The sequence below is a fragment of the Stegodyphus dumicola genome, chromosome 4 (genome assembly GCF_044657685.1).
Source record: "Stegodyphus dumicola isolate Sdum_Otavi_A_Nest chromosome 4, ASM4465768v1".
In the NCBI taxonomy this organism is placed as follows: domain Eukaryota; kingdom Metazoa; phylum Arthropoda; class Arachnida; order Araneae; family Eresidae; genus Stegodyphus; species Stegodyphus dumicola.
The window spans coordinates 82,871,758-82,892,493 of record NC_140771.1 but is presented as its reverse complement, the minus strand read 5'-3'; the positions used below and the strand labels follow the sequence as shown (position 1 = coordinate 82,892,493).

Genomic DNA, 20,736 nt, shown 5'->3' with positions numbered 1-20,736 from the left:
AAAAAAAAAAAAAGGCAAAAACCTACAACTTTCATCCGATAAGTAACTTTTACCTTTTCATCTGTAAAAAAAACCACCAGATTGCGCTAAGGTTAATATTTAAGCATCCTTTATTATACATATTTCTGTAATTGGAAGTGTACGCCTACGACCAACGACCAGCTGGTGCAAAAATAAAGGATGAGTAAGGACTTTTGTGAACACCCTGTTTATTTGCTACAAAAACCAGTTTATTATAAATGGCACATATTAAAAGCAGCAAAAATGATAAAAACCTGTATATCGCAAGAAATAGATGTTCTACAAAGGAACAATCCGCAGTCTTTAGTGTTAGTACAAATTGAACTTGTAACATTATTTGCATGAATTAAAATTTAAAATTATTTGTAGTTTGAACCTGAGGACAAATTAACTGATCTCAAGTGCAATCTCGCCACAGGTAGATAGCACTTAAGTTGCTTTTCCAATTTCACTTTAATTAAAAGGATAGCTTTCTGTATCAGATCTAGTATCGTGTAATTCACATTTTATATAATCCGATATCTACACCATGTCTATCAAAATCATTACCCAGGCTTTAATTTCGCAACCGTTATTCGTGTGCATATGCTTTCAGTTACAGATGTTTTTAAATTTAAAGAAATCACTTTTTTTTTAAATAAGGAATCTAACATTTTACACGTTCTTTTCCCCCGTATACTTTATTTTAAGAAAATTTTGTACGTTATAAAAAAATGAAATCCAAGCCGTAGGACTCCCATATAGCAAAAATTGATCGAGATATTTTATATTAAATTTAAAGAGGCCCAGTGTACTAGCAGTAAAGTCGCTGAACACTAGTAGTTCGCCGAGTTATCGAATCCCGCCGAACGGCTTCATGGGCGCCTTCGAGGTTTCCCCCCATGTGTAACGTGGAAACGCGCCAGTTTCCCTTAGAAAGTCTTCCACGAAGGTATCTCTTCCCTCCGGCAGCTAGGCCTCGGGTGCTTTGCTATAATCAGATAAACCAAACCAAATGCCCGAGCGATGAAAGGAGAGGGATTTCTTCTTGCTGCATGACAACGCGCCCGCTTATACGGCTGGAATGTTGGTACAGTTTCTAGAGAAAAAGCATGTGACACTTCTCATACGTGCTCCATATTTACCCGAACTGGCGCCAAGTGAATCTTTTTTGATCTCAAAATCTGTTCATGTAAATCTATTCATATAATACAATTTTTCAAAATAATAAGTGTGCTTATAGTAAGTCTCTCGCTACGTGTGGGATATGTGTATCCCACCGTTAACTACGGTTGGGACATACGTGTCAAAGCCCTTTGGCTTAAAAACCGTTCTTCAAAAATCCCAAATGCTAAATTTATCTTATATATGACATGTTTTGTTCACTTGGATAGGAAAACAGGGTAATTTTTAATTCGTAGTCAGAGAGTTAAAGCTTTGTAGATTGTCATACGACAAAATGCCTTAAGCATGCATACAATTGGATGGAGACTTTTCACTTTTATTTGTGATTTAAAAGTAACATTATCAGTACTCAACCCTCCTTCACTTAATTGCGTGACCGCAACCTATTTGATTTTGAAAAGCCGTCCTCGGAAGTTTTGCCTCCTTTGGTCTGCTCAGGAGGACTGGATCATGGATCATTACTATGCAGCTGGTTCTTAACTACTCGGACTTTTAACCAGTAGTGCAAATTATTACTCTAAGGCCATTTACTTATTTTTAAAGTGAAGATACATTGCACCAACACCCGAAGGCGAGAATCGAGACAAAGGTCAAGGGAAGGCGTGTTTACTTTCTGATAGATGGCGATTGTATTTCAAAATAGCATTTCATTTCTTTCAGATACCATTTCATTTTGATAGCAAATTCTCTTTTTCTGTACTTATTCATTTTATTTACAACAGTAATTTTTCTGTCTATATACAACTTTCAGAGTCTAAATAATGACTTTAAGTTTATGAGTGTTTTTATGAGAGCACTAAGTCATGTTATTTTACTGTTCAATCCTAAGAGTGTGTTGTAACTTAATAATTAGCTGTGGTTTGATCTGACGGTAGATAATGCTTGGGACACCGAGTTTTACACGAAAAGTGCGCTTAAATAATTGCAAAGTTTTAATAAACCTGCTTGGCTAGGTAAAGTATATAGTCCGCTTTTTCGTTCAATACATTAAACCCTAAACACACTTATAAACCAATTAAAAAAGTAGAAAAAAGTTTGGAATTGTTAATGTCCATCCCTATTTACCAGGGAAAATCAAAGTCTTTGAACCTGCTTTACAGGTATGTTATATGCACAAAAGGTAAAATTTATGAACAAAACTATTTACATGTTTACATTATCACAAAAATGCATTATGGTGGATGGAATACACCCTCTACCGTTGGATCGTAGTTTATTATTTTTTTATGTCTTGATGCAAATTTTTCATATTTTCGAAAAAGTTGTGTGCTGATATAGAATTTGATTATGCATGGGTTGAATGTCTGAATCCGGGTGAATTTATGCATTCCTTACATACCACGGGGCATTTACTCTTGCACGTAATATTTAATTTGTAGTACTTCGATCTTAAGTCTTTCAGTTTTTTTCGCTGCTCCCCATGCACGTACTAAGTAAAGTAGAATAGGCCTAATGAGTGATCAGGGGGAGTGATGTTGTCTTTGTCTCTTTATTGGTGACCAGTTGGGCCTAGTTGCCTTGCGTATTTTCGAACCTGATTAAGTTCACTGTCGCCCGGGGCTGTCCGCGGGTTCCGCCCTCATATATCGCCTTTAGAGGTTGAAGTGCTACTCCGTCTGGGCTTTTCTGTGCCTGGGTCAGGGGTCAGGATGTTTCTTTTCTCAAGTGTTCTGAACCTACGGAGAGAATAAAGGACTTTTTCCCCAAAACGGATTGTTAAACTGATTGCAAATAGATTCAAAAAGTAATTTTTCGTGACGTCTGTACATACATACGTAACTATGTATGTTTCTCTCAATTAAAAAAGAATTAGCCTTAGAACATTGAAATTTTGTATATGGGACTATTGTAACATCTACTTGAGTACCTCTTGTTTTATCACACTCTTTTTTTTTCATCACAATCGGCAGTACTAAAAATGTGCATATATATATGCACACTTTTAGTATATATATATATTGCATTCTCATATATATATATATATATATATATGAGATGTCAATATATATATAATTTCATATATATATATATATGAGATTTGGCAATGTCAAATAAAAAAAATTGATTTTCGACAAATAACGAAATCAAGCTCTTAATGCGGTCTGCCAGTTACTTTATATTCGAGGAAGTTTTACACTTGTTATGAAAAAATAAAATTGAAAGAAGTTCGACTGCCATGCAAACAAATTTGACCGGGCTATTTAATTTCAAAATCTGTTATTTTTGATGTCATTTTCAACTTGCCTAGAAAAATTGGTTATTCATGTTGGAATAATCCGAGGAAATAAGTTTAAATGAATTGCAATTAAAAATGTGCATAATGTACAAGGTCGTACAAGTATGTCATATGGTGTGCATATCGGATATTATTTTACTAATTTTGAGTTACAAAATGTGTTGGATGAATGGTAAATCATCTTTTTGTGTTGTATTTAAATATGTCCAGTAACCTTGTAAACTTCACTCAAATACTAATGTCAGAAAAATTTAAATGAAGTGTTGAAAATCCATATCAAAAGGTTTCATTTCATCTTCCAGTCTACCATCTTCATTCAAAATTAGTATTAAGCATCATACGTAGCCGGTAACCACGAACATGTAGCAATAACATGTTCGTGGTTACCGGCTACGTAATCATGATACATAATACACAATCATAATACGTGAGATCATGCGGAACATCATACTTAATCATGCGGATACATCATACTTAATCATGCGGAACGGAAATGAAGAAAATCGTTTTCTACGGAGATATTGTTTGAGGTGTGGGAAGAGCCAGAAGTCTGAGGGAGCTAAATCTGGCGAATAGGCTGGGTGTTGCAACAATTCGTACTTCAATTCAGTTATTTTAGCAATGGTTTTTTGAGCTGTGTGCGCAGGTGCGTTATCTTGGTGGAAAATGATTTTTTTCTTCTGTAATCCGGGTCTTCTTTCACGAAATTTTTCGTCTAATTGATTCAAAAGGTTACAATAATAATCCGAATTAACTGTTTTGCCAGTTTGAAGGTAATCTATAAACAAAATTCCTTTCGCATCCCAAAAAACTGATGCTAACACCTTCTTGGCTGATTTTTGCACACGAACTCGCTTCGGCGCCGAAGAGCCGGGTTCACACCACTTCTTACCCTCCTGTTTTGATTCAGGATCATGATGGTAAACCCAAGTCATATCCATTGTGTTAAATCGACGGATAAAGTCGCTTTTATTCTTCTTAAAACGCTCCAAATGTTGCTGGCAAATTCGCATCCGAATGTGTTTTTTTGCTCCATCGTTAGAGAATGCGGCATCCATTTTGCACAGAGTTTTTTGAAACCCAAATTAACACTCAAAATATTGCTCAATGTGCCCAATGAAATGCCTAAAGCCTCTATTAAATCTCTTTCAGTCAATCTTCCAATACCATAGCTTGTATTTTTCCGATGATTTCCGGTGTTGATGCAGTTTTTGGACGTCCCTCTCGCGCGATCGTCTTCAAGGCTGGTACGACCACTTTTGAATAAACTAGCCCATTTGCAAACCATTACTTTTGAAGGAGCAGATTCACCCAACACATTCACCATTTCGGTATGAATTTCCATTGCCTTTAAACCTTTCTTTACAAAGAATTTGATAAGTTGCACGTTGCTCAATTTTATCCATACCTGAAAAAAGGCACAACACGTTAGATATAAAGGGTGGTTAAACAATGAATAAATTAACAGATCGAAATGAAACTTTTGACGTGGTCCTAAGAAAGAACAAATATGAAAATGGCGTCGAAGGTTTAGGTCTAATATTGACGAATAGATGGCGCTCAGCGAACTTATTAAACAACCTTATATGAACTTAGTAATAAACACGCCAATGTGAAATTTAAGTGAGAAGTACGCCAAAGTAAATCTTAAAATTGGGGAGAGGGGAAACTTTGGTGTAGATTTTGAATAAAACTCTATTTTGAGGGCAATCATACACAGATGTCTTGACACAGGTAATGAACAAATAATGTAGAATTTAATAACAGCAAATATGTTTTCAAAATGGAGAGTGAGGACCCTTTTTATTTTATTTATTTTGGTGTTTCTGGATAGCTATTTTACATTCATATTGGTTTCTTTCACTCTTGGAGCCTGGTTAGTTCCCATTTCACCTTTGCTCTAGCTTTACTCCTCCCACTGCTTTTTTTTTTTGGGGGGGGGCCCACCAGCGGCCGAGCGGTAAAGTCGCTGAACACTGGTAGTTCGGTCCGAGGTTCGAATCCCGCGAACGGGCTGGCTGCATGGGCGTTTTCGTGGTTTTCCCCATGTGTAACGTGTATACGAGCCAGTTTCCCCTAGAAAGTCCTCCACGAAGGCATCCCTCCTGTTAGGCAGATAGCCCTCGAGGCTTTGCCATAATCACACACACACCCACTGCTTTTGGTATAAAAAATCATCGTCTCTCCTCACATTTTTTGAAAATTTTTTAATCCCTATATTTAAACGCCCGAGAAACTGATAATGTTTCACTCGCTCTGGAACTGATAACGAAATCTATGCAAAAATAAACTTGGTTCCTTTTTTTTATTTTTGCCTAATTATAATTTTAAATGCACAATAGATTGATTATGGTTGGTAATAAGAGTGACTGAAGAACTTTTGTAGAGAACAGTTGCGCAAACTCAAATTAATAAAATTTAATTTTTGCATCGTAATGCAGGAAATGAAAGCAAATCTTATTTTCGATATCTGTCTTTTTGATGCCTTACCTGCTAGCAGATATTAAAATGGGAGGTATTTCTGCAAATCCATTTATCATCTTTCCGGTTTTTATGTGAATGACAAATGAAACGTTTTTGCAAATATAAACTAGGATTATATCCGGTATATGAATTTTGCTGCTGCCTTGGCGAGAAAGTGAATTTGACTTATTAATGTATTGGCGAGAATTAAAGGTTACCGATCTGCGCATATGCGAGAAACAAACGGTTTCTAAGTGATTCTTCTAACTGGTTTTTGTAATTGCAGTAGTGTCGGTGTAGCAGTTTTTTACTATAAAACTACTTATTATGCTTACTATTTTCAATTTTCCATTAACGAAAAAAGGATCTATGGTTGGTGTCTGAAGAATTATTAGCAGGAACTGCTGAACTTTGGCCATCAGAAAGAGGCTAAAAAATGAATTTCCGCATATGTTTGTATATTTTTAATAAATCTATAAAAATTGTATTAAAAATAATAAACAGAATTTTTCGGTATGCTTATACACGTTAGTTTAAACAAATTATTTACATAATTGTATTTAATACAATAATTAATGTACAAGCTGGTCTCAGTTATGCTGTTTTAAATAAACTGCGGATAAAATTGCATTAAATAGTAATTAGGTATACAAATTTATATCAAATTTCTTCTATCTGCCTATATATATATCTGCTAGCGACGGGATAGCTGATGCTTCTTTAAATAATGAGGCCAAACTAACAGAAAGAAATAATTAATTTATTAGGAAGATAAGCGCAATAATTAGCACACTGATCGTTGGAAATAATGGTGCTACTTTGGTAGACGGTTGCACGGATTTTGGCGATATTTTTTTGGCGAGCGATACGACTTATGTTAAACCCATTGCTGGACAAGTTATTTATGGTAACCGATACTTTGTTGTCATTTTATTAAAAAAATAATGCGCTTTATTATTCATAAATTCCGTGTTTTAAATATTATTAATGGCTTCTAAATATTAAAAATCAATTTAATTTTACATTTTTATTTGAAATAAAAATTTTATTTTTTATATTTTATATAATTTTATTTTGTGGATGATGTAATCAATGACATCACCTTACTTTAAAAGTAATTGGTTTTAATATCTGTAAATTTAATCTAATGTTTTAAACATTATTTATGGCTGTTAAATATTAAAATACAATTTAATTTTGCCTTTTTTTTTGAAAAATGGTTTTATTATGTATTATTATTTAAATAATTTTAATTCTATGCTTAATGTTATCAGTTTCCTGATTGGTTACTGAATATTTGTGCATTACAGCGCCATTTTAAAATTTTATTATTCATCTCTTTGAATTCCTTAGATTTCAAAGCGAATGGATATGTCCGTTTCGAAGATGAATGATAAGTACTAAGAAGTATTGGTATCGGAATCAAAAAATTGTCCTTTGAGACCTTATTTTGGTCAACCTGGCTTCCCAATAAAAAATTTATTTATAAATTATTACAAGGTTTCAATTTAAGTAATATTTTAATCCAATTAAACGTTGGCGCAATGTTTTTATAGCGGTGTTTTTAATCTATTACTTTGGTATATAAAAGTAATAATTTAACCTTACTTTAGTATTTTATACTCGTAGTAAATGTATTTATTTACTTTGCCCGCCATCTTAAAATTCGACGTTTTCAACAAAAAATTAATCCATTATTTTTAATGATATTAATTTTTTTAAAGTTTCGAATACTTTTCTATGGGTAAAATACATAAAAACGGCGTTTTTCAAGATGGCTGACGATTGTAAAAACCGCGCCAACAATTGCTCCAACGTAACTCGCCAAAAATCCGTGCAACCGTCTACCGAAGTAGCACCGAAATAATTAAAATAGAATGCGCATATTTAACAATCCTTCATTCGTACATGTTCTCCGATCTGTATTTATACTCTGTAGCAGGGGCTGCGGAAATTGCTGAAAGAATCGATGGTAGGAGTACGAAAATATATTTTCGCGAATCTTCTAGAAAGTAGCCATGTTAGCGAGAAACTACAAATATAATAAACTTGACAACGAAACGGTTTTTAGGAATGAAATAGTCTAAACTCAGCTATTTTTATAACTCCAAACCCCTACGTTGCATTAATTATTTAATATTAAAACATTTACAATTCTGTGCAGCAAATAAACTTTTGAAAATTAACAAATAAACACTTAAAGAGTACAAGACATGTATATGTAGCCACAAATTGGATTAAACACAAACCATAAAATTACCATTCTAAAAACAATGAATAAAAAAACACAAATAACTAAACAAAACAAAATACAAAAAATAAAAGAAATGCAACCAAAAAAGTAAAATACTTATAGATATTTGTAACAATATTAAATAAATTGTACGGTATCTATATTGAATGAACTGCTGAACTATCTTTTACAATATTTGGCAGCAAATCACATTTTCTTGAGTCCCAATAGCGTAAGCATCGTTTTCTCTTGCCAAGCTCGTTTCAGAAGATAAGTATCATCATACTCTATAAGGAAGAAAAAGACGCAATTAATCATCTTATAAGCTCTAGTTTATGCATAAATAACTTAATGTATTTCAACTTATGAAATATTTCATAAAATTTTAAGAAAACACGTTGTATCATTTTTGCAGGATATTAAGAGAGTAAATATCTTAAAACTTATGTAATGCTTGCAAATGAATCTGCATCATTTATCACAAGCGCTGGCGCCCACCAGCGGCCGAGCGGTAAAGTCGCTGAACACTGGTAGTTCGGTCCGAGGTTCGAATCCCGCGAACGGGCTGGCTGCATGGGTGTTTTCGTGGTTTTCCCCATGTGTAACGTGTATACGAGCCAGTTTCCCTTAGAAAGTCCTCCACGAAAGGCATCCCTCCCCTTTGGCAGATAGCCCTAGTGTGCTTTGCCGTAATTAAATACACCACCACAAGCGCTGGCCATTGCATTCTGTCCTGCGGGTAAACGTTGTCATGGCAACGAATAAAATTGCTGTTTCAGTTTCTAAACATTTAATAACTTACCACATCTTTTTCGAATGTATACTTTTTAGAAATATTACTCTTTTGAACTAATGTCGCATGAATTTTTATGATTCTTTTAAGGCTTATAAAAATGTTTTGCATCAAAAAGCTTTTAGTGAATTAAATGTGCGAAGAAGTATTTCTTGTGGTAAAAACAAGTGTTGCTCTTTATAAGCCACCTACATAAAATAAAAAGCAATACGAATTATATTATGAAGAAAAAATGAACTGAAATCACCTACGCTGCATTAATTTAATAAAGGTGTTATAACTTTAATATTTTATGTTTTTAAATTGGAAAAAAGAAAGTATTTGCCATATTCTATTTGGTATATTTAAATTTGGGCAAAACAAAAAGCTTAACTTGGGGTGAATCTATTTTCGAAGTGTTTTTTAAGTTTTATTCAAAATCGATACCAAAATAAGGCTATTGTTTAGCTAAATTTAAAATTTTACATTTTCATATTTATTTTTCTATTTGGAGTTTTTGTTAGTATACACCGCGTTCATAAATGCCCTTACCCGGCGTTGATATTCGCAACCGTTGATCTTAAATAGTAAGAATTACAATTATTTCTAACTACGGAAATATTTTAAATGACGCAGATATTCACATGTTTTAATTTTTAATTTTTAAAATCTATTTTCTAATCAAATCAATTTTTTATTAACCTAATATTAAACCGTTTTTATAAGCTTTTGTTTATTTCACGCGTGGCGTTTCACTATAGCTGGAATTTTGCCATAGATTTTTAAGCAATTCTTGAGAAGCTATCGATTTCAAATTTTGTACATATAATCTTGGTGAATAACACTGCAATATGGTGAAAGGATTTTTCTCAGAATTTGATAAAGGTTTATTTCTTTACTTGATGTTTAAACGACTTTTCACACATATTTTCGTTAAACGAAAGAAATGAACATGTTAGAATTTACTGTTTGTCTCTCTAATTGAGGAAAAAAAATATCTTTCCACTAAAACTTGTATGAAAATTGTAACTTAATTTCTGAGTTTTTGAAATTCAATAGATTTTTTAGTCTATTTGATGTTTCTGATTTTAAAATTCCAAAGTTTAAAAACGTATCGGATATAAAGTTTTGAAATTTTCACAAATTATGAAACAAACTTCTCGCCCTCGTTTGAAACAAGAGTGATAAAAAATATTAACTGAGTGATTTTTCATATTTTTACTTCCTTGTACGAAGTAAAAAGGAAGTATTGTAATTGCGAAAAATTTCAGGTATCATATTTCAAAGAAAATATCGATTTTGACCGCTATCCGATGCAATTTAATGATGTTTTTGTGTGACATCCGCAAGTAAGGACAGAATAAAGACTCTTTACCCCCCCCCGAAAAAAAAATTATAAAACTGGTTTAAAATTAATTCTGAAGAGAATATTTCGTGGCGTCTGTGCGTTCGTATGTATCTCGCATAACTCAAAAACGAGAAGCCTCAGAACGCTGAAATTTTGTATGTAGGACTGCTATAACATGTAGATGTGCGCCTCTTATTTTGGTTGTAATCGGCCGCACCAGAAAATATATGTGTATATGTATATATATATATATATATATATATATATATACTCTGTTATTCTGCTGAGCTCAATTTCTATGTTTGTAAATTGCGCATTTTTTGCTTTAAAAAATGATTGAATTCTGTTGTTCTTATCTTCCGGTTAAGGTTTTCATGCCTTTAGTAAATCTGCATGCAGTATTTGTGGAGGTATCAAAAATTTAAGAGTTGCTTAAGTGCAGCTAAGCCTAATAAATTTTGCGATGGCGGACGTGTTTGTTTACATTTTAAACTTGGCAAAATAGCGTATCTTTGCCAATATAGAGAAACTAAGCTTTGCAACAACAAAAATAACGCCTTCTTTTATTATTGCGAACTAAATCATGCTTAATCCATTCTGGAATTTATTCGAGGAAATAAGTGTTTCAAATTTACTTCGTAATTTTTAATATAAATATTTTGAGTTTTTATGTATTTTTGCCTCTTCGCAAAGGGAGAACTTAATTAATTGAATGAGAAATACTGAATCGTCTGTGAAAAACTGTTTCTTTTTTGTTTTGTTTTGCTTAATTTCTTTTATACATCGTTTTAGATTTATTATAGTATTTGAATAGAACATGTGGCAACAACTATATAATTCTTCGAATGATATATATTTTGTGCATTCTGAGTTATAATATGCGCAAATTGTGTTTTTCATCATTTTATTTACCAATTATTACTTAGCAGAAGAATAATTTTTGAGAAGTTTTAAAAATGCCTTACAATACGTCCTGCAAGAGATGGCGCCACCAGAGCTCCAGTCAACTAAATGCTTTTCATCCCTACTAATAGATAGTGTCACACGAGCGCCGGATTCTCGTCATGGACGAAGAAAGTGATGGACGCAAGAGCTGTGAGCTCCTGCACGATGATAACACTAATACGGCGCCGCCAGCTAATATTTCTACTGCTGCCTCTCCTCAACTACGAATAAATACGGACATGGATACTACCGCTCCTCCACCTGCTTCACCTTCAGCGATGGAACTATCAAAAAGTGCCATCCAAATATATGCACTGAAAAATCGGCACACGGACTTGCTCTTCGATATTCAAAGACTCCAACGCTCTGATAATCCAGCAAAGGAAATGATGATCAAACAGATGACGGATGAGGGTGAGAGAATTTTATTTTCACTCCACACTCTTTGTACTAACCTTGGAGTTAACTTATTTACCCTCCCTGCCACCGAAGAAGAATTCTTTAAAGAATGTCAATCTAAATCCTCAAAACCTAATGTTTCGGAACCCATCAATCAAAATTCTAATAAAAACACCCCTACTGAAAACCTTAAAATTACTCCTGAAACTCCAAAGTCTGACAATAAAAAACGCACTCGCCCTACTGATGCTGAAGGGTTTGTTATTCCACCCAAACACCTAATCGCCAAAAAATCTCTAACCAAAAATATCTCTTCTGAAATTAATTCTAACATTAATACTACAAACTCTTTCAATGCTATTCAGACAAATACTGATAATACAGAACATACTACTCAGCAGCCGGCAGACACCCAAAAACCAAAAGTACAGGCACCTCCACCAATTTTTATCAAGCCTCGTGCTGATTGGTACTTTCTCTTAAACCAACTTAAACGTCACGCACCGACAGTCCAATCAAAACAGGACATAGACTTTCTCAAACTCAACACTTCAAATGAAACAGATTACAGGACTGTCGTTAGATTTTTAACAGACAACAATATAGAATTTAAATCCCACACTCTCAAATCTGACAGACCACTCAAAATAGTTATTAGGGGATTACCCTCAAACACACCACTCAGTGTTGTGCAGACTGCGGTAGAAGTTCTCGGTTTTAAAATCCATAAAATATCACAGCTAAAAAGATGGAAAACTAAGATGCCGATGCCCCTGTTCTATCTACAGATATACAATAGTCTAAAAGCAGCTGAATTCTACAATATCACCGAACTACTGGGAACCGAAGTAGCTACGGAGCACTTCAAAGGCCAGAAAGGCCCTTCACAGTGCTGGCGCTGTCAAGGGTTCTTTCACTCGTTTGAGGTGTGCACACTCCCAAGACGCTGTGTAAAATGTGCTGGTCCACATCAAGCCCAAAGACTGCCCGAAACCGTTTGAAGAGCCAAACAAGTGCGCCAACTGCTCCGGGAACCATGCCGCTAACTGGCGCTCCTGCCCAAGATTTTCTGGATCAAGAAATAGACAAAACCCGAAACCGAGCACCAAACCCAGCCTGACCACTGAAAAAACCAACACAAACAATGTTAATCTCAAAAACAACATACAATTTCCAACACTGTCGGCTGCACTCACACCCAGTGCAAATAATATTCGCCCTGGAGTTTCATTCTCCGCAGCCCTTACGGGTATGCAAGCCCTTACGGGTATGCCCTTACGGGTATTTTCTCGTTTTAACGAAATCGTGACTTGTCGATATGGCTCGTACTAAGCAGACTCCTCGTAGCGAAGCAGTTCCACCTGATAAAGATACGGATCCGGTCTCGGACAGCTCGAATACGGCGGCCACTGATATGAACCAGGATACTGAGCATGTTTATACGGAACAAGAAATAGCGGCAATACGACACGAGATTATGGATACGGAAGAGAGATTAACAACAGTTAAAGAATTCTATGCTGCACTTTCGGCTCACAGACCAGTTACTGATAGAGACTACCATACGGAGATTTCGAAAAAGAATATAGAGGCCAAGAAGAAAAAGTTAGAAATGCTGAGGGGTAAGTTGAATTTTGCTCTTTCTCATGCAAGCACTACACAGCCAATAGCACAACAGAAGCGTAAAACACGTGATCACTCAGACAGCGAAGACGATTCGGATGGATTTCAAAAACCAACTAAACCTGCAAAGGTTCCTAAAAATATTCCACCCAGCACTATTCCCACCCAGAACAACTTCACGGCACTCTCGCAACCTAACACACATTCCACTCAACCCACACAACAAATTAATAGTTCACAATCACCAGATGCAAGACTTCCAAACTATAGCACACCTACACCGATTATGGTTAAGCCGACAGATGGCGCCACACATAACCAATACATCAAAAAGCTCACAACACTTACACAAGCTACTTTCTATGCCAAAATAAGTGGAGAATACTTAAAATTGCTACCCTCAACAACTGATGACCACAGACAGCTCACCACACATCTTCAAAAACATAACATCGAACACTATGTCATTACACCTAAACATAAACGCCCAGTTAAAGTAGTCATTAGAGGCCTACCCATCACCACAGACACACATGAAATTTCCGCTGAACTTACAAACCTTGGCTACACAGTACACAAAGTAGTTCAGCTCACTAGATTTAAAACCAAACAACCCATGCCACTATTTCAGATCCAACTTATGCAGACACCCAACATTGATAAAATCTACAGTGAAACACACCTAGGTATGTTCATCATTACAGTTGAAAAATACATCAACAAAAACATTACACCACAATGCCATAACTGTCAACGTTTCAACCACTCTTCAGATAATTGTTTCTTTCTACCTAGGTGTGTTAAATGCGCACAACAACATAAAACCACAGATTGCCCTACACAAGGAAAAATAGACAATCCCATCTGCGCAAATTGCCACAAAAATCATCCAGCCTCCTATCGCGGTTGCGAGAAATTCCCTAAAAACAGAAACATAAATAAATCACCAAACTACACTTTTACCCCAAACAACACCACTTCAACCATACCTACATCCACGCAAGGCAGAACATATGCACAGGTTACATCCAACAACACACAAGGCACTAGAAACCAGAATACTAACACTACATCTAACACGAATACATTCATTGACATATTTTCCACGTTAAAAGAACTTAATAATATTTTCGGTAACAATAACATCTTTTCCATTCTTAAAAATAATTTAGACCAGCTAAAGTCAGTGGATACACCTATGGAAAAATTATTAATTTTATTTACTATATGTGAGGTATCAAACATCTTTAATTAAATAAAAAAAATAACACATAGATCTTAATTTTTGATACATTATACACTGCTTGCATGAGACCCCTCAGCTCTTTTACCAAAAATAACAACTTTCTATACCATTGGCTATTACAAACCACCTGACCTGAAGATTCTCAAGCCTTCTCTCCGCCCATCGACGCCGCCTTCTACTCTACACCTCAGCGCCTCGACTTTCGTCCTAGGAATTAGCCTCCGAATACTTCTCCCCAAGTGCATGTGTCACCGACTCACTTTCGACTGGACTCTATGCCATATACTTTGCTTATGGACATCTTGTTTCTGCCCATTATCACTCTGCCGGAACGCACTTATGGATTCAACGTTCGAAAAGAGACTCAGCTTCGACAGGGATAGGACTCTTCAGTCCAGGCACCTTTCGAAAGGAACCTGAAGGTTCATGGATGAAGGAAAACATTACTTCCCTTACCATACATATAAGGTGTCCCAAAAAATCTGTAAATATTTAAAAAATTTATTAAAATTGAAGGATTTGCTAGAATTGAACGTGGTTTGCGAAAACGTTATTCTCGTGAAAAAGAGTTTTTTTTTTTTTTTTTTTTAATACAGGAAAAATAGCTAGACTATTCGCTGATAGAGGACGCTGCACAGACGCAGTAACAAGAAATATGTAAATCTCAGCCCTATAAATTGCAGGTTTTACAATTAACAATTCATTTCTGATTTTTCCTCTTACTTTTTCGTACCCAAAGTTTTGTCTTGCTTACATTAGTGGATAAAGCGTTATTAGTGAAGCTGGCTTTACCTCAGCCAAGAATCTCCAACTGAAGTTTTACAAAGGTTTCGGGCACAGGAGGGATGGAAGAAAGGTTCAGGTCTAATCCTACTTGCCGGACTGACTTTCCTTGTACGACATTTCGAAGAAACGAGAAGTTTGTGCCATCACCATCATAGTGGAGCATCAAGTTTATCAGAGGTCCGTGCTTCCGATGTGGCTGCGCAGATTGACACTCTAAGGGAACAATCACTGGCACAGAACACTGGTATTCCGCATCCTTCACAGTGTTTTAAAATTGTAGCTCTTATCCATTAACAGAGCTAAGCAATATGAATTCGCAAATTGAGCTTTGTTGAAAATCTATAACGATTCACTATGGCTTTCCAATATCTTGTGGACAGCTGAGGCTCATTTATCATTGCATGGAACAGTCAACACCCATAACTGTAGAATCTGGGCTATAGAGAACCCGCGTGCCTACACCCTGAAGCCCCTAGATTCACGGCGTTTAACTGTTTGGTGTGGTTTCGCTGCGTCTATTATTGTGGGCCCATTTTTCTTTAAAGAGCACTGTGCAAAACCTGCCTGAAAGACCTACTTAGTTACTGGAAAACGCCAGTTGCAGCTGCTGCAGGAGAAAGTGAAAGAGAAACAATGTCCTCCACACAGTGACGTTCATGCAAGAAGGAGGACCTCCTCATTTCGCAACCAAAGTGAAGACGTTCCTAGAACTATCACCGAAGGGCCCCTCTCGCTCCTGGAACTTAACACCACTGGAATTTTGACTTTAGGGTTATGTCAAGTCCAAAGTGTACTGCAATATACCATCTTCTTTACTGCAGTTAAAGGATACCATTCGTCATGAAATCTCTTGTATCCATTTTATGCTATATGCTGCTGTTAATGGTGTTGTAACTTGTTTGTACTTTGTGGTGATGGCGTACACTTAGAATAAGAGCGATATAAACATTTGCTTGCATGCAAATGTAGTTTTCCTTGAAATTCGTGATTTTTCACTCGTACAGCGTACTCTGCCGATGAAAACTTTAAATAAAGAAAAAAATCCCTCCATCGCGAGAATAACTTTTTCCAATAAATTTTTAACTTCTACCAATTCCTTCAAATTTTATGATTTTTTAAAAATATTTCCGGACTTACGGGGACACCCTGTATATGTATATATATGTAATAATTCTGGGAGCATAGAAGAGGAATCAGCTTGCAGTCATCATGGCTAAGGGAACAGATGAAGATAACAAAACATGAACTTGACGAATTTCCAGTCTTTATTTCCACGCATATAAAATCCTCTCAGTAGATATCTATCCAATCATAATGATATCCGAGACATTTCTATGATTCAGTCATAATGAAATATGATAAACTGTCATGTGCATTGATTCTTAAATTTAAGACGCAGGCATTTTAGATGGGGAGGCAAAGCGAGGAGATATTAGCAAGGTAAAAGCTAGCAGTAGAATAATGGCGTAATTAACTGCCAGGGGTAATTTATACTAAGTCTGATGTACAAGTACAGCTAATCTATGATTGGTTAATTAGTAGCGTTACATAACGTAGAAAAATCTCGAATTTGGGAGAAGAGATGAATTTAGGGGGAAAGCACCGAATTTAGAATGTTAATTATGAGGTCGCCAATTATTTTAGCAGCCGTCCAATTTTGTTATATTTTACACACGCACACACACACATATATATCCCTATATATATATATATAGTGTATATATTATATATATAGAACGATGTAGTTGTCTGCATAGTGAGAAATTAAACAAAGCATATATTCATAGAAATGTTTTAATATAATATTTAATGTACTATATTAACGCACATTCCTTCCATCCTTATTAATGTGCTTTCGATTATACCTTCCGTAATCTTTAAATTATCCTTATTTTTATTATTTTGTAAATGTCTAGATATATTTACTTTCAGTTTCCTTTGCGCCATTACATTTTTTATTGTGCCATCTGGAATAAAATGAATTCACTGAGCTTAGCAATATATTTGATTTTGTTGTGATATTTGTTAATGGAGTTATCGTTTTTTTTACTTATTTTTCCTTTCATAAAACTGCTTTTTAAAAGACCTTTTATAACGCTTTAGTAAACTTTTCTTGTTCAGTTTTTCTTTCTTTCGATCACTTGTGCTAACCAAAGCGAAAGCAAGCATTTTCTTTCAGTTGAATAAAGAAAAGATTTTATGTCTTTCCCCGCACGCACTTGCGGTTATAGTATAAACCTAGAGTGGTTACATATCTTGCTTCATTAAAGTGCCTGAAACATTCTAAAAGATATGTGAGATAAATTAATAGATAAATGTTTACTATAATGAACTATCAATTCACTATTTTAAATTAAATATTTTTCTTAGGTATTCCAGTTAATCTTCCGTTTATTTAGCTATTTCAAGTAAAAATATTTCAGAAATTTTTTTTCAATGAAATTAGTGTTAATTATTTTCTAAAATTAAAGACATAAATGATTATTTTTATAAACTTATGCAATTTGTTTTACATTTTTTTCTCCCTACCAACCTACATACATAGGTAAGGGAGGTAATGTTTTCATCCAAAAACTCAATAGTGAGTTTTTAGTGAAAGAGCACGAACTAAAATCCCTGCAACATGTTTGCACTATTCTTACAACAATGTCTGTGTGTGTGTGTGTGGAAAGGGGCTCGCCAGCGCCCGAGCGGTAAAGTTTCTGAGCACTGGTAGGCTGGTATGGTGTTCTAATCTCGACAAACAGGCTTGACTGCATGGGAGTTTTTGTAGTTTATCTCATGTATAACATGTAATATGAGCGAGTTTTCTTAAGCAAGTCGTCCTAAGAGCGGATGAGTCGAGGTTTAGTTTAGCATCTGATTCTAAACGGGAGTTAGGAATGAGAAATATTCCTTCTAACATTGTGGAACGTAACCATTATGGAAATGTAGGTGTGATGACATGGGGAGTGATAATGATAGATGGACTTATGCCCCTATACGTTTTCAACAACAGATCTGTGAATGGTCTATAGATATCGGATGAGGCCTTGGATACTTACAGAAGATTTTTCAGAGGTGCATAAAGATCTGACTTTTTATTTTTGGACGAGAATGAACATCGAGCATGTCCCGTTGACCAATCTTATAAAAATGAAGTCATTGAGAAAATATTGCTACCAGAAAAATCTGATCCCAATAGAGAACTTATCGGATTGTATTGGAAAAGCAGAGGTACCGAAACATCCTTATACTAGAGATGTCAATGTACTGAAGATCACAAAGCTGGAGGTGTGGAACAATTCCCCAAACTGTGGTCAACAAAGCTATTGCTAGCATAAAAACATATTGTCATACGTGTCAGTTGAAATCATAGTCCATACTAAAATTATAAGCCTTAATTTTTTTCTGAGTTATTCTTTCTTTTCTGAACTCGGGCTCACCAGCGGCCGAACGGTAAAATCGCTGAACACTGATAGTTCGGTCCTAGGTTCGAATCCCGCGAACCGGCTGGCTGCATGGGTGTTTTCGTGGTTTTCCCCATGTGTAATGTGTATACGAACCATAAGCCTTTCCCTTAGAAAGTCCTCCACGAAGGCATCCCTCCCCTTAGGCAGATAGCCCTCGAGGCTTTGCCGTAATTAAATAACCTAACCTAACCTTTTCTGAACTCTGCTTGTAATATATTGCCATTTTTATTATTTCATGCTACAGTTTTTATATCACATGCCTCTTGAGTTTTTCCTTTGTATTATGAGTTATGGAGTCACTCCATACAAATTCATAAAATTATAGTTCACATTTTCTTGAAAAATTCCTGATTTTATGCATGTAAATATAATTTAATGTATTATGTAAATATTATTTAATGCATTATATAAAGATTATTTAATCATACATTAAATAATGTAAAGTTTATTTAATTTATTTTTACGGATTTTGTATTTAGTCAGCTATTTTTAGTAAAAGGTTCTTCTATATGTTGAGAATAACATGCAGTTTGCATATTTTTATCCCGCTGTCGTAAGGTAGGTGTCACTGGAGGCGCTTGAGGTAGAATGAATGCTGGAGCTGGATCCGGGAGGACAGTATAGGTGGGATGAAGGGGCGTGACTATTGTCACGTGTTCTGGCTTCAACATCCTTTTAGTACTTGGAGATTTCAGGTGAAAAGTAGTGAACATACAATATTTAGCATAAAAATGCAATATAAAATCATAAGAATTATATACAGAAGCCTTCACAAGGTTGTTTTTGACGTAAATGACAATAAATGCAGTCATTGGAAATGGTGACAATTGCAGGAAAAATAAAGAAGTTATCAGCGTCTCTGGTCACGTGAACAGTCTCAATTGTCCGAATTAAATTAATTAAGTCCGAAGATAAACGTTGCATGGGATCGTAGAATATTCCAACACAATTTACATACCATATATACCCGCGTATAAGTCTAGATATTTTGGACAAAAAAAAGACTTCAAAGTGGGGGGGGGGTTCGACTTATACGCGGGGCCATAAAAAATTAAAAGAATCGGAAGTTCAAAAATTTCTTTATATAATGCAGTTGTTTTCTTCCCGCACTCAAATTGGACGACTTATCAAATAAGTCACTTACTTGAAGTAATTTCATGATTTAAATTATGTGACGAACTAATCACAGAGTTTCATACTTTAACTAGAGTAAGTTGCGATTAAACCAAAGAATTTTCGGCCCCCGAACAACCGATCCATATCGAGCAATAAAAAGTTTCGCCAACGCGCCAAGAAAAGAGAAATACAGATAGTTTTTACGTACGTATAAGTCTTTATAATAGTTATTTTTCATTCATGAAATATTTTTAACAGGCGTGTCAAAATTAAAAAAAAAAAAAAATAGCCCATGCAATAACTGAACAGTTTTGAATATTTCTTTTAACTTTTAAAAAAGGAAAATGCAGATAGATTTTACGTACGCGAATCTTTTCCGGAACAAATTCTAGAAGGTTACTATATACGATCATTTTTCCCCAATTATTCTGCGTTTTGGATATGTTGGCGACGCCTTTGCCTGCTGGATGCTGATTGGTTGTTTGGGGGCAGAAAACTCTTCGGTTTAACGTCCAGATTCGACTGATTCTTTGCTAGAATCACGTATTTTTTATCGTATATTTACTTTTTTTTCCTCAGATGATTTTGAATAAATGTAGTACTTAAAAAATTTTTTTCGAAGTTTCTCGATCGATTTCGGAAGTGGGGGGTCGACTTATACGCGGGTTTCTTATTTTCTACGAATTTTTTATGTCGAAGTGGGGGGGGGGTCGACTTATACGCGGTATCGACTTATACGCGAGTATATACGGTACATGCAAAACAGTACATTTCATGAGTAGTAAGAAGTGCTTACGTATATAATAGTCAATGGTTGCCACAAAATGACTTCAGTATAAATAATGTGCAAATAATAAAGTTTGTCAGCTGGAGTTCAGTAGTCGCGTACGTCACGTGGTTCAGTGGAGTTAAGCACAATCTTAGTGTTAAAC

At 35.2% G+C, this 20,736-nt stretch overlaps 1 protein-coding gene and 1 long non-coding RNA gene across 6 annotated transcripts in view; one reads left to right on the top strand and one right to left on the bottom strand.

Moving 5' to 3' along the window:
- LOC118192354 (protein O-mannosyl-transferase TMTC3-like) overlaps positions 1 to 20,736 on the top strand; it is a 495,624-nt gene that overhangs the window by 95,306 nt on the left and 379,582 nt on the right. Inside the window, exon 1 of one of the 4 annotated variants that reach the window (XM_085815134.1) lies at positions 11,313 to 11,596. The exons of the other annotated variants lie outside the window; for them this stretch is intronic. The gene's annotated coding sequence lies outside the window, so the exon portion shown is untranslated. Of the gene's footprint in view, positions 1 to 11,312; positions 11,597 to 20,736 lie in introns of those variants that run through there. 4 annotated transcript variants of the gene reach the window in all.
- Positions 7,083 to 20,736, bottom strand: part of LOC146997592 (uncharacterized) — a 63,619-nt gene continuing 49,965 nt past the window's right edge. Inside the window, exon 3 of one of the 2 annotated variants that reach the window (XR_015040699.1) lies at positions 7,083 to 8,404. This is a non-coding gene — a long non-coding RNA (uncharacterized LOC146997592). The remainder of the gene's footprint in view (positions 8,405 to 20,736) is intronic. The other variant, XR_015040700.1, reaches the window with a different exon arrangement.